The sequence below is a fragment of the Coccinella septempunctata genome, chromosome 4, assembly GCF_907165205.1.
Source record: "Coccinella septempunctata chromosome 4, icCocSept1.1, whole genome shotgun sequence".
NCBI lineage: Eukaryota > Metazoa > Arthropoda > Insecta > Coleoptera > Coccinellidae > Coccinella > Coccinella septempunctata.
The window spans coordinates 11,947,833-11,965,274 of NC_058192.1; the positions used below are offsets into that span (position 1 = coordinate 11,947,833).

At 36.4% G+C, this 17,442-nt stretch overlaps 1 protein-coding gene across 2 annotated transcripts in view; it reads right to left on the reverse strand.

Moving 5' to 3' along the window:
• LOC123312004 (leucine-rich repeat-containing protein 15-like) overlaps positions 1-17,442 on the reverse strand; it is a 121,754-nt gene that overhangs the window by 60,012 nt on the left and 44,300 nt on the right. The gene's annotated exons all lie outside the window — the stretch shown is intronic.

Below are 17,442 nucleotides of genomic sequence, written 5' to 3' on the forward strand. Positions count from 1 at the left end.
GAAACCGAGATGAATTGTATCGACAATTTAGTGGCAAATCGAAGAATAAAACAAAAGTGGGGGGTTGTCATTAAAAAAAAAACCGTACTCATGAATCTATTATTAGGATATGCCCGTTGTGGGATCCATTGTTTGAACCAAAATCATGTCAATCGCTTAGAAACAAAGTTATGTACGAATATGTATCTATTGATATCTAGTCAGCCTAGACAAGTTCCATGCCTATGCAAAAAATATCGCGTTACCACAGCAACGAACAATAACTAATTAGAAGTGTCAGTGTGAAGTTTGAGGCCAAGAAAGTAAACCAGAATTACGCAATAAATTGAAAGAAAGAAGATGTCCACCGAAATTGTGATAATCGAAAAATTGAAGTATCGAGCCATCATCAAGTATATACCTGTATTTAAAAGGGTTAAGAGGTAAGCAGATTTACGAGGATATGCTTAATACCCTTGGTGATCAATGTCCTTCGTATGAGACCGTGAAAAATTGGACTGCAAGCTTCAAAAGAGGTAAATTTTCCATTGAAGATAATGACCGATCGGGAAGTCCAGTTTCTGTGTCTGTCCCCGAAAATATCGATGCAGTTCATGACATGATTTTGTCAGACCGTCGAATTGGGCTAAATCGGATATCTGAAGCACTGAATATTTCATACGAACGCATTCATCATATAGTTCACGTTAATTTGGACATGAGAAAAATTGCTGCAAAATGGATCCCCAAATAGTCCGGGAGGCAGGGGCTTTTTTTTCAAGGAATTTCATCCCGGCTGAATTTAATACTGTAGGTTGTAGTCACATTGCAAGTGATGAAACCGACCGTCAGCTTCAATACCATCGGTGGGTGCGGGCGTGGGAGGCGGCGGAACTTGGGAAAAAATGCAAAATTTCAAGTGATTTCATCCCGGCTGAAATTTTTTATATGTGATATTAATGTTAAATAGAAACAAAATAGTGAAGTCAGCCGATAGGCGGACGGTGGAAAATACGTCAGTCGACCGCATGAAGTGGGGAAAAAAATTTGAAAATTAAGTGATTTCATCCCGAATGAAAACACCTCCATATGATTTCTTACATATATGGAAATATAAAAATGACCGTCAGCTGCGTGTCTAGCGGGGGTAAGACCGTCAGTCAGATCATTGAAAATTCCGCGCGCCGTATATTTTTGCTCTGACTGACGGTCTTTCCCCCGCTAGACACGCAGCTGACGGTCATTTTTATATTTCCATATATGTAAGAAATCATATGGAGGTGTTTTCATTCGGGATGAAATCACTTGACTTTCAAAATTTTTTCCCAAGTTCACGTGCTCGACTGACGTATTTTACGCCCTCCGTGGATCGGCTGACTTCACTATTATGTTTCTGATTAACATCAATATTACATATAGAAAATTTCAGCCCTGATAAAATCACTTGAAATTTTGCATTTTTTCCCAAGTTCCACCGTCTCCCACGCCCGCACCCACCACACTTATTTTCAAAGAAGCGCTCGTTGAATTTTTAATAGACGTTTGGTTAAATGATCACATGGCATCGTGGACTGGGAATAAAACAGTTTTCGTAAACTATATGGAATGCCACAAATATGAAGTTGAACAAGGTAAAATTCAACGATCATCGGATCCATTGTTAACGTGTCCAGGTCACGAAGAAGCAGAGATGGTTTTCCATGTCTGTCACTTGAAATCTGATGTTCATGTAACAATGCGATGTTATGATACAGATATATTGATCATTATGTTGGGAAATATGAATTTCATCGAGAAGAACGTCCAAATCTCGATGCATGTTGGACCGGCAATATTCAGACATTCATTGATGTCACCAAATTGTTTGCATCATTGGGTCCAAATTTGTGCTCTGTATTGCCAGGATTTCATGCCTTCAGTGGATGCAATTTCAAGTCAGCATTTTACCGTGAAGGAAAAAAAAAACGTTTGAAATTCTCCGGAAGCCTCCGACGTACATCCAAGCAGTGAGTGACATTTAACAAATTCCCAATTGTAACCTCGATCAATTGTTCACATACTTAGAATGCTATGTTTGTGGAATATATGGATTTACAGAATTTGATGATATTAACACTGCTCATGTGTTGACATTCAATAGAGCAAACGGCAGTTGAGATGATTGTAATCCACTTAACTTGGAAAAAAAAATTGAAGGATTGTTATTTCCGCCCTCTAAGGCTGAACTGAACCAACATTTCTTTCGAACGGCATACATCGTCCACCTTTGGAGCCAAGCACATTTACCTGTACCTAGCGATTTATTTGAATGTTGATTATGTTGATAACGAATTGATAAAAATATGAATGACCTATATGTGCAATAAGATCTATACTATCATTTGGACATAGAGAATCGTCTCGGGGTCACTTTAGAAAAAACAACATTCTGACAGTTTATGGTCTCTACATTTATATGTAGAGACCATAACTAGAAGTAGTCTATATAGACTACTTCTATGTCTCCACAAGCACCAGTATTACTTTGAGGACTGTAAGAATGGTAATAACACAAGAAGAACTGAACACTACTTTTATCTCATACACTCCTCAACTTCAAGGGAGAAAAATGTCCATTATGCGGCGATGAAATTATTTAATGGCTTACCAAGGAATTTGTAAGGCATCGATCAGTTTGACTTTTTTCGGAGAAGGATTCACAGCTACAGCTACATACTTCAGTGTGAACCTTATAACTTGGAAGAATTTAGAGAATTTTCTAAAAAGAAAAATTGCTCCTGAGATATATTTTTTTGTTGTTGCTTTGACATGTTTCTATTTTATTTTGACATATCTGTGATATGTAAATTAATTGTAGAAATGAAATAAATATACTATACTATACTATAATTAAGTATGTTATATGATGTTGCTGCTTTATCTACATGTATAATATCATGGGTGAATCGTAACAAACCCGTTTGATATTGATCGAAATCATAGTTTCAATAAATATAAATGATAAAATATCCGTAGGCTGATTAACTAATGAGAAAAAAGGCATTAGTCAGACCACTGAAAATTCCGCGCGCCGTATAAATGAATGAACGCGCTCATACATTTTTGCTCTGACTAACGGTCTTTCCCCCGCTAGACATGCAGCTGACGCTCATTTTTATATTTCCATATATGTAAGAAATCATATGGAGTTACATGAACATCAGATTTCAAGTGACAGACATGGAAAACCATATATGTGTCTGCTTCTTCGTGACCTGGACACGTTTACAATGGATCCGATGATCGTTGAATTTTACGTTGTTCAACTTCATATTTGTGGCATTCCATATAGTTTACGAAAACTGTTTTATTCCCAATCCACGATGCCATGTGATCATTTAACCAATCGTCTATTAAAAATTCAACGAGCGCTTCTTGTAAAATAAGTGTGGTGGGTGAAGGCGTGGGAGACGGCGGAACTTGGGAAAAAATGCAAAATTTCAAGTGATTTTATCAGGGCTGAAATTTTCTATATGTAATATTGATATTGATCAGAAACATAATAGTGAAGTCAGCCGATCGGCGGAGGGTGTGAAATACATCAGTCGAGCACGTGAACTTGGGAAAAAATTTTGAAAGTCAAGTGATTTCATCCCGAATGAAAACACCTCCATATGATTTCTTACATATATGGGAATATAAAAATGACCGTCAGCTGCGTGTCTAGCGGGGGAAAGACCGTCAGTCAGAGCAAAAATATACGGCGCGCGGAATTTTCAATGATCTGACTGACGGTCTTTCCCCCGCTAGACACGCAGCTGACGGTCATTTTTATATTTCCATATATGTAAGAAATCATATGGAGGTGTTTTCATTCGGGATGAAATCACTTAATTTTCAAATTTTTTTCCCCACTTCATGCGCTCGACTGACGTATTTTCCACCGTCCGCCTATCGGCTGACTTCACTATTTTGTTTCTATTTAACATTAATATCACATATAAAAAATTTCAGCCGGGATGAAATCACTTGAAATTTTGCATTTTTTCCCAAGTTCCGCCGCCTCCCACGCGCGCACCCACCGCTACTTGACCAGCTGACGGTCTGTTTCGTCATTTGCAATGTGACTACAACATACAGTATTAATTTCAGCCGGGATGAAATTCCTTGAAAAAAAAGGCCCTGCCTCCCGGACTAAAATGTTTGAATGTTGACCAAAGGCGTGCAAGGGTAGAAGCATCGGGTTCGATCTGTGCTCGATTTGAAAACGATGTAGACTTCTTAAACCGAATTGTTACTATGTATGAGTCTTGAGTACATTTCTACGATCCAGAAAAAAAGCAACAATCCATGTAATGGCGACACTCTGGTTCTACAAGACCTAAGAAGTTGCCTGTCCAAAAATCTGCTGGAAAAGTTCTTGCTTCAGTTTTTGGGATTTGCATGGAGTAATCATGATTGTTTTTTTGGATAAGGGTAGAACAATAAGCGGAGATTACTATTCGACATAATCGACATTACTGACCACTCTACGGGAAAAAATTAAAGAGAAAAGACGCGGATGGTCTTTTGGAGGTGTTTTGTTTTTGCAGGACAACGCCCCTGCACACAAATCTTATGTTGCCATGCAAAAAATTCGTGATTTAGGGTTTGAATTACTGAAACACCCCCCTTATTCACCAGATTTGGCTCCATCTGACTATCACCTCCTTCCTCAACTGAAAAAAGTTAAAAAAGTCGTAAATTTTTTTTCAACGAGGAGGTAATCAAAGCTGTGGAGGTCTGGTTTGCATAGGAAGAAGAAAATTTTTATTCGAAAGGTCTAGAGACGTTGCAGGTTCGCTGTAATAAATGTATCCAATTAAGAGGAGAATATGTTGAGTAATAAAATATTTTGACATTGAAATACTGTTTGGTGCTATAGTAGGCTAAGAATTTTTCAATATATGTATCCTCGTACATACCTTGGTGTAACCCAAGAATTCAGAATCGGTTATTTACTATTTGGGGAAAAAATAAGAAATCAGCTAACTGACACAACAAATCGCCCTCACTTCAGTTATAACATATCCCCAAAGACCAATCAACTAAAAAAAATTCCAGTTTCAATTTGAAAACACAAATTTTGAATCCGAGGAAATATTGAATTGTTCATCGACCTTGGATAGTGGAGAATAAGATCAATTATCGTTTTCATCCTAGATCCAACTCATGGAAATCCCAGGATGTGAAAAGATTCGTCGAGAGAGGTTGGACTAAAGTTTTCAATAGGGAATTTTAATATCACCTCAAGACGGACCGAAAAATTCGTTCGGGTCTATTCGCTTAGAAAGAGGGGCCAAGGGTTAGTTCAAAACCTTCCTCCAGTAGCGGACGAAACCAAAATCCTCCACGTACTTGAAATAGTTGAGCCAACGAAATTCCTGTCCTGTATACGCGAGATTCCCACCAGTTAGATTTCCTGATTAGGAGCCTATCCACTAATTTCCTCCTTGCTAATTTTCACCTTTCTCCCCTGCTCGTTCTGACAAACGCGTGACAGAGGTGACACCAAGTATTTAGTACAAGTTAGTCAATAGACGGCAGGAAGATTTGAAGCTACATTTCCAAATCCCCCGTATGACAAGAGAGGATGGGCTTTGCCAGTTTAATTAGTGAATTTCATTGAGTGCTACGAAAAGCGTTCTATTAATTTAGACTTGTTGGAGGCACCAAGGCAGATAATACAGAATGGCATGTGCCCCAACGTATGATATGAAATTGAGTGTTTAATACGATTGCGTAGATGTGACGACTTCAAAGGTTAAAGTGCTTATGTTATTATACAGAACGGCGTCAGTCTTCCATTCTCGTAACATGTTTCGTTTCTCTCGGTGAAAAATTGACTAATTGCCTCTGGAATCATTATGAGTAGCTGAAACACACTAAGGGGGTCCCATTAATAAGTGTACATTTCAAGATAAACCGAGTATTTCTCTGAAAGACGAGCTTGACAAACTGTTCGCTTGGGGTTATTAGAATGGGATAATATCAAGAGTGTGATTCACATGAGAAGAAAACCTCAACAAAATTATTTGTTCCTATAGTTTTTTCTCTTATTCGTCTGGACTCCAATTTGAACTACCTACTCACTACGCATAATCAGAAACATATTAATATGAAGGATAAAAAGAAAAAGTCTTATTGCTCACTGAATTTATAGCTTCATCTATTGATTGTCACTGTAACAACATGTTTCAGCTCTCGACATCATCAGGTTAACAGACTTTGACCACTATAAGAAAGTAATTATCAATTATAGGTACATGAAGTTATTGTTGAAATGTTCTTACATCCTAGAAGCTAAAGCATAACAGAAGACTTGTTCAACCTCAGCAAAGTTTACATCAATCACATCCACAAACATATAAATATTACATCAAATATACGTCCAGTTGCAGGAAAGTCCATTAAAATTTAATACTTCATAAAAATCTTAATCCTCCATTTTTCCCTTCAAAAATGACAGTTTTAAATTTTGATAGGGCATCAAATCTTAATGGACCTTCCTGCAACTGGGCCATAGAGTAACAAATGTTCTCGAAAAATCTAGAAATCGCAAAATTTTGAGGTTGAACACAATCTTGTCACCATCGAGATAGATTCCCAAACACAGAAACAGATCGTATCAATCAATCACTAAAAATCCTAAACAAGAAAGGAGTGGTATTCGGAGGATTTTCAGTGATTGATTGATACGATATGTTTCTGTATTTGGGAATCTATCTCGATGGTGACAAGATTGTGTTTAACCTCAAAATTTTGCGATTTCTAAATTTTTCGAGAACATTTGTATTTCTATATTTGAGGTAATATTGATATGTTTGTCGATGTGTTTGATGTACTTTGCTGAGGTTGAACAAGCCGTCTGTTATGCTTTAGCTTCTAGGACGTAAGAACATTTCAACAATAACTTCATGTACCTATAATTGATAATAACTTTCTTATAGTGGTCAAAGTCTGTTAACCTGATGATGGCGAGAGCTGAAACATGTTGTTACAGTGACAATCAATAGATGAAGCCTTAAATTCAGTGAGGAATAAGACTTTTTCTTTTCATCCTTCATATTTACCCAACTCACTATGGATTTCCGTCAAGTAACAGAAAAATATTAACATAATACAGGGTTAGATAGTTAGAAAGGTTTTATTGAAAAAGAAAACTCCTCAGCAGAAATATTGGAAAAACTGTGATTCACTGATTAGAAATTTTCAAAATTCCAGAACAATTGACAACGAAACCAAAAAATAAATATAAAACGGTTAAAGAGAACAATTATGAATTCTCCTGAAGGTGATAACATCCATCCATTTCTGTCTGCTTCTTTCCGATGGATTCGAACCTTCAGTTGGGAAAATCCTGCCGACGACTTTTCATCTCAGATCTGAAGAAGACTTTTTTGCACAATAAGCACTGATTTGAAAAGTTGTCGCCAGGCAGGACAAAAACACCATCCTAAGCGGTTTTTATGTACGGTGATGCTACATTAGAATTGATGATATTGCCCCGAGACTTTTTCCATCATAAATACGACTTACGGAAGGTTATAGCCGAGAAGAATCGTCCTTTTTCATGATCTTTTAATTGTGACGAAGTGCAAATTGGAAGGAGATTCCGAGGCGTCTACGAAAGTTACTGAATCACAAGAGAATAATTAACGATCATAACATTCATGATATCCTATCAAATCATGACTCTTGGACCCACCTGGAATAAAAGAGATACCTAGCATTATTTTCATCGGAATTCTATTTTGATTTGAATATTCTACTGAATACGCTACAACAGACTGCTTGATGTTACATGACTGCAACACCTTGTATTCCACCCATATTTCTGATGATCCATCATTCGGTTGAAAAATTTGAGTGGAAAATAATTCGTTTTGTGCTTATTTTTTGTCTGAATCTCTCTCTCTTCAAATATTCAGTGCTATATCCAACTGAGCAGACCACAAGTTGCATCATAAAACTAATTTGAAGCAGGAAGATTATGCCATTTTTTTTTCAATATACCCACATGCAGAAACAATGCATAGCAACTCCTGAAAGCTCAACTACTGCGCCTGTCAAACATGTTTCTCTCAATACATCTCACACCACAATTATTCTTCACAGAAAGATCAAGATTCTCTTGAAATTCGTACGATTCAAAACAAAAAATCAGCCGTTTCTTCCAGTGGAGCATAGCCCCAATTAGCACAATCCTCATGCATTTTTCATCCAATCGTCCCGTTTACTCGATTCATAAGAGGATCATGTCCTTCTCCTAATTGAACGCCGTTGGCGAACGTGAAGGCTAATTGAAAAATCTACGGCTAATCAACATTGCGCGCTTCAAGATGGAACTGCTGCACACTCGTCCGCATTCACGCTGTGCAAGTCTCGCAATCGAAGAAACTTGCACAGCTCCCAGCCTGAAATCGAGCGGACAAGTATGTCGGCATTCGAATAGTTTATTTGACGTTCTTGTAGCTTTGCAAAGCTGAAGAGACTTCAGCCGTGAACGTAGAATCGCTTGATGAGCTTCCGTATTTGTAGCTAGGATGGCGGAAGGACTTCACGATTATAAAGCCTAATAAGTTTATGTATGACAGTGTGGAAATCGAATGATGAATGCGGGAGGAATTTAAAGAGAACACGACAATTTCATCGCTTTTGAATTCTAAGGTTGAATTGTTCGAATCATAAGGAAGGTAGCTCTGGGATTCTGGATACTACATTCAGGAGGTTGAATTGCCATAGACCTTGCTAAAAGGGATAAAATATGCTATTGGCCGACCGAATACAAAATAAGTTATGGAAATAAAAATACAGAAAAATCATATTCGTATAAAATGAAAATGTGAATAAAATAAGAAGAATATGGGACATATGCTATTGTCTTCGTCTTGGTTTCTATCTGGAGGGGATTGAATCGGATACCGTTTCATGTTGGATGGCGCTCTGGGTAAATAATACCCAGTAGAACATGACAACATTGAATAAAGTTCCATCAATTCCAAACGTTCTCCACCGTGGAAAAATGAAGTGTTGCTCTGATGAGGCCAAATGAGGCCGAAACCATGGTCAGCATCTGCTTTTCTTCGGTGGAACGTACTCCATTTGGGGCCTTGACGATGGCAAATTGGCTAGCTCAATTCAGATCGTAACACTTGTCGATATTCATATCGTCGGGTGGTATGCATCTGAATTTACCCTCATTAAAATAAGAAGACTTTTCGCCAAGAGACTGCAGGAAAACATAAGGGTACGCTGGTGCACACAGTACCTCCCTCCATACTTTCGTAGAAAGAGTTAAATTGTCAACAAAATGATGTTGATAGTAACCTTTCTCAAACGTAGGACTGTTTGTGAGCAATGTTATGCAGGAAACTCCCACCAATCAGTACCTTCGAAAGAAGGGCTTTTTTATTTTTAACTTCAAAGAAAAAAGGTTTTCCAATATACAGGATGAGTCTTTGACTCGTACAAATATTTTAACAGTAGATTCTTGAGGTCAAAAGAAGCACTTTTTTCCTATACCATTTTTTCCGATTCATCCCAAACAAGTAGATATATCCATTTTAAGTTTTTCTAATGAGCTGTGCCACCCTTGGAAAAACAAAATTGCCTTCAGAATAACTAGCTTAATCTGTGACACTACACATCTGTTGATCTTTCAATTAGAGTTTTATTCAGCCAACGTACCCAATTTGCAAATTTCAAAGATACTTACAGCGCATTACACGCGAAAATATGAAGAAAACTTTTATTTAACAAAACGTTCAAATATTCATTAGATAGCTTCCAACTTAGTTTCAAGAGTTGGGATCCTTGAATTTTTGGTATTTTTATGGTACGTAACGGTCATAATGAGAAAACTGGAAGACGTGGGTGATATCTTGTGTTCGAATAAGATTCATCAAATAAATGATGAAACGAAATTAATTTCATTCGAGAAAACCGCTTGTGACAGAACTAAAAATCATTTTTTTTTTGGTTTTTCGACAGCCTGTATCTTTTAAACCGAGCGATTCGGACGAAATGGTAAAGGAGAGAAGTGTTTCTTTTGGCCTCAAGAATCCTCTGTTAAAATATTTGTACGAGTCAAAGACTCGCCCTGTAGATTAAAGTAAATTGATTGCTCCTCAAGAAACAGTAACAAATGATTTATTTCCTTAAAACTCCAAGGGCTTCGTACAATAGTAAGTAGATTCAAACATAATAGTTTGGGAGCTGACGATGCTATGTCGGGATTTACTCGAGCGTCGTGGACACCTAGTGGATTTTGAAGATTAGGTGGTAGAAAGAAAAAAAGGTTCTATGATGTATGCACTTTCAGCGGTGGTGAAAGCGTCTGCAGGATCTCAAAGATATAAAAAAAAATCGTCAGGTGTATCATACTTAAGATACTGTATATGCTCTACGTGTCTCTGATAATGAATTCATGCTTATCTGACAGTTTGCGCGGTAGGACTGGCCGTACGGAAGAGTTGAAAATGATAAAAAAAAATATTTCCAGCGTGTCAGATTTTTGGAGGATATGATAATTGGACCCAAAGGAAGCTACTCTTCAAGGGACTGACAATTTGGACGTGACGCAAGGTCACAGTGATCCTTAGAAAATGTAAAAAAAATCGTTACTTGTACATACTCGAGCGTGTCAGATTTTCATACAGATGGTTAATCTCGGTGTTGTAAACGTGTTGACCCATTAATCCGACACTAATCAGGAGGGGTTTTCTTAATCTGACACTTTGAAGATGATAAAAATCCCTTTTTTTCGAATATTTCCTTCCCTGTACCTCTAATCGTTTTTGTATTCATTATGAAAGTTGTTAGTAATAAAATTCTACACAACTTTTGTTTGAAGCAATTTTACATACTCTCAAACGTTCTCGAGTTAGAGGGCGATAAGGCCGAGAAGCTTAGCCACACATATGTGCGAAAGGGCAAGGTCAATGTAGAATCCCAGTCTGATCTACAATTGTCAAAATGACAAGGTATTTCTATGATGACAATTTCGAAATTGAAATTAGTCACGAAAATTTTAGTGTTGTCCGTGACTGAACCTTAGAATGTATAATACTATTTTCCATCGAGTGAATTTTCGCTTCAGCATGTACCGCTAAACACCTCGCATTAATCGCCATATATCTCAAAAACGTTCGAACGTAGAAAAAATTGCTTGGAACAAAATTTGTAGAAAATGTTATGCTCTACAACTACAAAACTGTCAGATTATATTTGTTCCGTTATTCTTGAACCATTAGCTTCAAAATAAGAAAAAACGCCACCGCGCTCGAGAATGTACACGTGACGTTTTTTTTTTGCAACTTTGGCGCCCTCCCACACATTTTCGACACGCTTAAATTGTCAGATTAAGAGAATATATGCTTTTCAACATGTAATTAACCACATATATCTTAATCTGACACGCTCGAGTATGTACAATGATTGTTTTTTTTTACTATTCTGACAGGCTGTCCTAGACAATTCCCCCTATATAAAGGTCTAATTTTTGGTAGAGGTACTCTACAGGGTCCAAGGTCCAAGGTATATTAATCTGACACGCTCGAGTAAATCCCGAATTTCCCTCTTCGGCCCCCCAACTATAACCCAACCTTTCATTTCATATAATCTTCATTGCCAGGTTAACAAACATGGAAAATTATAACGACAACAAAATTCTCTTCAGAATAACAAGTATTATCTATGACACTACACATCTGTAACGTGTTATGGTTACTTCTGTGGATCTTTTAAACAGAGTTCAATTTAACTTAACGTGAAAAAGGGCAAACATTAATTTCCTGGAACAATAACGAGATAGATAACCGAAATTATGCAGCCATGTTCGAACATCCCGTTTAAAAAAATCGAAAACACAGACAATGCCCTAAACACAACCGATTCTCAAACATACATATACAAAACCGCGAATCATCTCTAACGTTGTTACTCCATAAATCGAAAATAATCACTGACCTATTTCGGAGTCAACAACAGAATTCCGCATTCAACCTACCGTTCTGGGGCCCGTGGAAGCGGATCTGTCGAGATCAGAGCAGAGAGGAAATGAAGTCATTTCGAATAGGTGTACCTAGGACGAGCGTCGATAAAATATAGGTACCATCGGTAGAGTTCTCTCTGTTCGCTTTGGTTTCCTTTGATAAAAGCATAAACATAACGTACCAGTAAAATTTTGAATTGAATTTACGTATGAATGCGTCCTGTCGCGACAAGAATGAGCAGATGTTCAGGGTCCTTTGTTGGGATGAGGGGCCCCATAGGGCGGTGACGTCGGATTGTTGCGTTTTGAGGGTGTTATCGGGAATTTTGTAATGGTAGTCAACAAGCCACGATTCGAAGAAAAAATGGGGATAGCAGTGACATGGGTTAGCAGCTTTTGCAAACTTCAATACATCCATGTATTGAACACAACCATCGCTGCTTGGTTTTCGAAAAAAAAATCCAGAATTTGCAAAAACACAGATTCCACTAAGTTGGTACGGTTATTGGATCAAAAAGATTGTTTTGAAAGTTCTTGCAAATTTCGATTACCTATCACATGGCGAATATTTTCTGGGATACGAATCATTTTTTCACTTTTATTTACTTTCTTCTGAGCTTCAAATCCATTTCGTTCTGAATATTGATATATATTTTTCTGAAAAAAAATTATAGTAGTTTTTCCCTAAAATAATATAATGTCAACATGATAACTACCTACTAGGTAAATTCGAATATTTCCAGCCAATACGACTCACGCTACTCACCTGATAAATTAATTTTTTTCTTGAAAACCGTTACTTTTAGGAAGAAATTACAAGAGTCCTCAGTTCAAGATGAATTAGGCTATCCAAATTAATTTTTCGATGATGTAATACGATCAAAGAAGGAAGTTTCTTGCAAAAAAAATTTTAGGGTTGGCTGTTTCCATTCCCTGCAAGTATAAAGGAACACTGCCAACATTTTTTATTGCATTCATTTCCCCATGAAATGTTTCCTCAATTTCATTTCTGTCAGTTATTCAGTTTGAAAAAAAATGAAGAATGGGGAGCTGTAGCTTACCAGTGACTGGTCAAAGAAACATTATTTTTGGACAAGGAATTACTCCTACCCCTTGAATTTTATCCTAACTATTAATTTGCCTGAATTTGCCTACCTAAATAACGATCTTTCTTGATTTTAACTGAATAATATTCGTTAAAATTTCAGTCCTGATTTAAAAAGAGTTGACTTTTTCTCCCCCTATATCTAAAAGTCTATTTGATAATCTGCCGATATGCATGATAATTTAATTTTTGGTCGTTATTTCTTCGAGAAGGTTCAAACCTCCAAACTTATTTCGGAAATAATTAAATCTGCTATTCCAGAATGAGACCAATAAAAGTACACGGATTTCAATCCCATATTATGAACCTCGTTATGAACACAGTTCCGCTCAGTAATAAAAAAATAATTCAATTCCAAATTTAATTTTGTATGATAGATTTCTCGTTACTCGGCAACAACGCCTGTAATTCTTACCACGCTCTCTTTCTTTCCCAGCTTATATCCCACGTATAATTCCTGCTCGTTGAGCTTTCAATCAGATTTACCTGTGGGACCATAATTAAACTTTTAATTTCCATAATTGCGTAAATATCCATTTCCTTAGGCTCGCAGGCTGTTACTTCGTTCCACAAGGGGATGAAGATATCTGGATCCTTGATAACTTTCTCAATAAAAGTATACTCTTGGAATTTTTCTTTCCATCCGGAGAGGAAATGAGTTCAGTTTTTTTCGCTGGTTTTCACTTCTTAATTTTGTTTTTTTTTTCGAACAAGGGCATGATTCGAGATTAATTATTCGTGTTCATGGAAAAATAAACCATTTTATATCTTATAGCTCGGGGGTAACAGAGTTTTATTCAATTATTCGTATATCTACTGTTCAGATTTCGACTGACGTTGGCCTGGCTTTCCCAACTTATATATTTATTGTTATTTTAACTTAATAACTTATTTATAACTTGCTCATACTCATTTCATTGTGGCAAAACAGTACTTAATTGTTTAAATTTGAACAAATTATTAGTTATTATAAACTAATAATGTGTTTTTTTTAATGTAATCAATTTATTTATTTCGAGAGTCACATCTGACGATGAGTAGATAATACAGGTGGAATTTATTTTATATAACTGCTCATTTTGCTGAAACCGAATTTATTGGAATATTGGAAAAATGTATACCTATACAAATTCATACTATAATTATTCGTCAGAAATCTATGATACATGGATATTTTATCGCCCACAATATAAATGATTCAGGGTGATATTTTTACAGTTTGTTGGAATTCTATTAAATTCTTCTTCTTTATGACATTTTTCATTTTTGTGATTCTGAATAATTTTCGACTTCATGTTCAGATCAGCATAAAAACTATTAGGAAAATCCTCTGTTTTACTTACTCTATCCATACTTCCTTCTTGGACAACTTCTATTGCATTAATGTTATTTTTGGACGAAAAAGTTTTTATGTATCCTTGATAAAAATCAATCTTTGTACAAATACAAAAATTCCTGTAAAAGTGTACTTTTTCAACTGCTCCAACAACTCCATAGAATTATTTCTGAATAATAATTTCCATGAATTAACAAAAAACGAATTGGTCTAAAACCCTTTCAATGGCATAAATGCTTCGCTTATTCATAATAAAACCTTTTTTGATTCACTGTAGCGGAATCACCACTATGAGTGAAAAAAAATATCCATTTCCGCATTTCCGACAATAAATTCACAGCAACACGTTGTAAAATGCAAAACATCATGAAGTCCCCTTTATGAGCAGATATCAAACTCTCAAAGGGTGAATTAATTAATTAGAGGTTGCCGATTCCTCCAATTCGGTTGCGATTTACGGTAGGCGATTAATCAGTTGGGAAAACACATATTTTTTGATACACAGGAAGTGGAATCAATTGGGACCCCAATTAGGGAAAGCAAGCTTTATTGGGTAGGTATATATAGACCGAGTTTTCCGTTTGTGCGGTATACAGGTTTTGGATTCATTCTCACACAAATACTGAAAAAGTAATGGTTTTTCATCCCGGAATTAACAAAAATATTCCTAGAAAATCTTTCCAATAAATTCATTAATTCTGGGTGTTCTGTTTTCTATGTCACTTTGGGTAGATATAAACAAATTTATATGAATTGATGTGGCCGACTATTATTAAGGCTCACAGAATACATTACAGAGGGATTCCAAAATAAACAAGCTACAGGTCTTGTTTTACTAGACGTCGCCAGAGCATTCGACAGAGTATGGCATGAAGAATTAATATATAAGATGAGATGTGCTGGATATTCGATCAAAATATGCATCCAAAAACCATGCTAACGTTATAGGCATAGCAACACGGCACCGAAACCCAGATGTAATAGAACGGGTTCTACAAGAAACGATTGACAAAACAAATGACTGGTGCATAAAGTGGAAAATCAAGCTCAATGGACAAAAGGGCCAAGCAATATTACTGCAGAAGAGAAGACTGCGACCCACAACGAATCTAGAAGTTGACGGCGAAGAAATCGACTGGAAAAATGAAGCCAAATATTTAGGAATAACGCTTGACAAAAGACTTACTTGGAAAAGTCATATCAAACAAGCAATCGACAGAACGAAAGCAGCGATGAATAGACTCTACCCTCTGATAGGAAGAAGAAGCCACATGTCGAAAGAGACAAAATTGAAGATAATCAAAGCCGTTGCTAGGCCTCAACTGACTTATGGATCAGTTGCCTGAGGTTTCGCGGCAAAGAGCCATATCAAAAGAATTCAGGCCACTGAAAACAAACTGCTACGATGTGCAGATTTATAGGGAGCTGAAATGGGAAACCATAACGGAATTCATGAACAGAAAAGCAGAGAAATTATTCGAAACAGCGAAAAACCATCCGAATCAAGAACTCAGGAGACTAGTGGACTACGACCCAGAGGAAGACAAAAGGAGAATGAGAATCTACCGAAGGTCAATTCAAGAGGTCAATTTAGAAGAGATTAAAATAAGAAAATAAACTCATTGAAAAATTCCATAAAGTGTTATCCAATAGAGGATAAACACATATCTAAATCCCAGCACGATAGTGTGCGAGAAGAAAACCGACTAAGAGATGAACGGTTTATAGGCAAATGCCCGGAACCAATATTCAAGAAGCAGTTAAGGGTTTTTAGTGGGTCTCGAGCTCAGGAGAGTTGTTCTCCCTCAAGAGAGGGTGGTTCCTCTGACATGCAGATTTTCCCCCTGCTACACCCAAAAAAAAAAAAAATTATGTGGCCGATACTTGATCCTCCTCTTAATATTATTTTTATGTTTGTTGATCTTGATGGCTCAGCTATTCATCCTATTCATGTTGAAAATAATTTTTGTCGTCGAAAACATGGTATGTTCATCCCAAAAATCGGGTTCTGTGAGGGCTGACTTATAGTGAACATCCTTGGTGCTCTTCGAATAACAGGGGAATGCTTTTTTTGGCAGTTCCGATGTAAACCGTGATCCCATGGTAGGTTTTCTATAAATACAGGGTGAGTCTTTGACTCGTACAAATATTTCAACAGTGGATTCTTAAGGTCAAGAGGGAAACTTTTTCCTTTACCATTTTTTCCGATTCGGCCCTGCTAAAAAGATACAGCGATTTTAAGTTTTCATAATAAGCTTTTCACACATGTAAAAATGAAATTACCTTCAGAATAACTGGCTAAATCTGTGACACAACACATTTGTGAATATTTTAAACAGAGTTGTATTCAGCCAAAGTACCCAATTTTTATAGTTCACAGGTGTTTTTTAATATTTGAACAACAAATCACTCGAAAATGACCCATTATACGAGAAAATATGAAGAATATTTTTTTTTTACAAAACGTTCAAATATTCACCAACTTAGTTTCAAGAGTTTGGTTCTTTGAATTTCTGATATTTTTATGGTACGTAATGGTCATAATGAAAAAACTGGAAGACGTGGGTAATATCTTGTGCTCGAAAAGGATTCATCAAATAAATGAAAAACTATATATTCCGAAATCCATGTCATTCAATTGACAATGCTTAAATACAGGATGAGATTTGTCTCGTACAAATATTTTAACAGTAGATTCTTGAGGCCAAAAAAACATTTTTTTCCTATACCATTTTTTCCGATTCGGTCCTGATAAAAATATAGCCATTTTTAGTTTCCATAATGAGCTATGCCACCCCTAGAAAAAATGAATTACCTAAAGAATTACTAGCTAAATCTGTGACACTACACATCTGTGTAGTGGATCTTTTAAACATAGTTGTATTCAGACAAAGTTCCCAATTCTTCAAATTTCACAGATACTTTTATTTTTTGAACATCAAATTATTCAAAAACTGCGCATTTTACGAGAAAATATGAGAATACTTTTATTTTACAAAACGTTCAAAT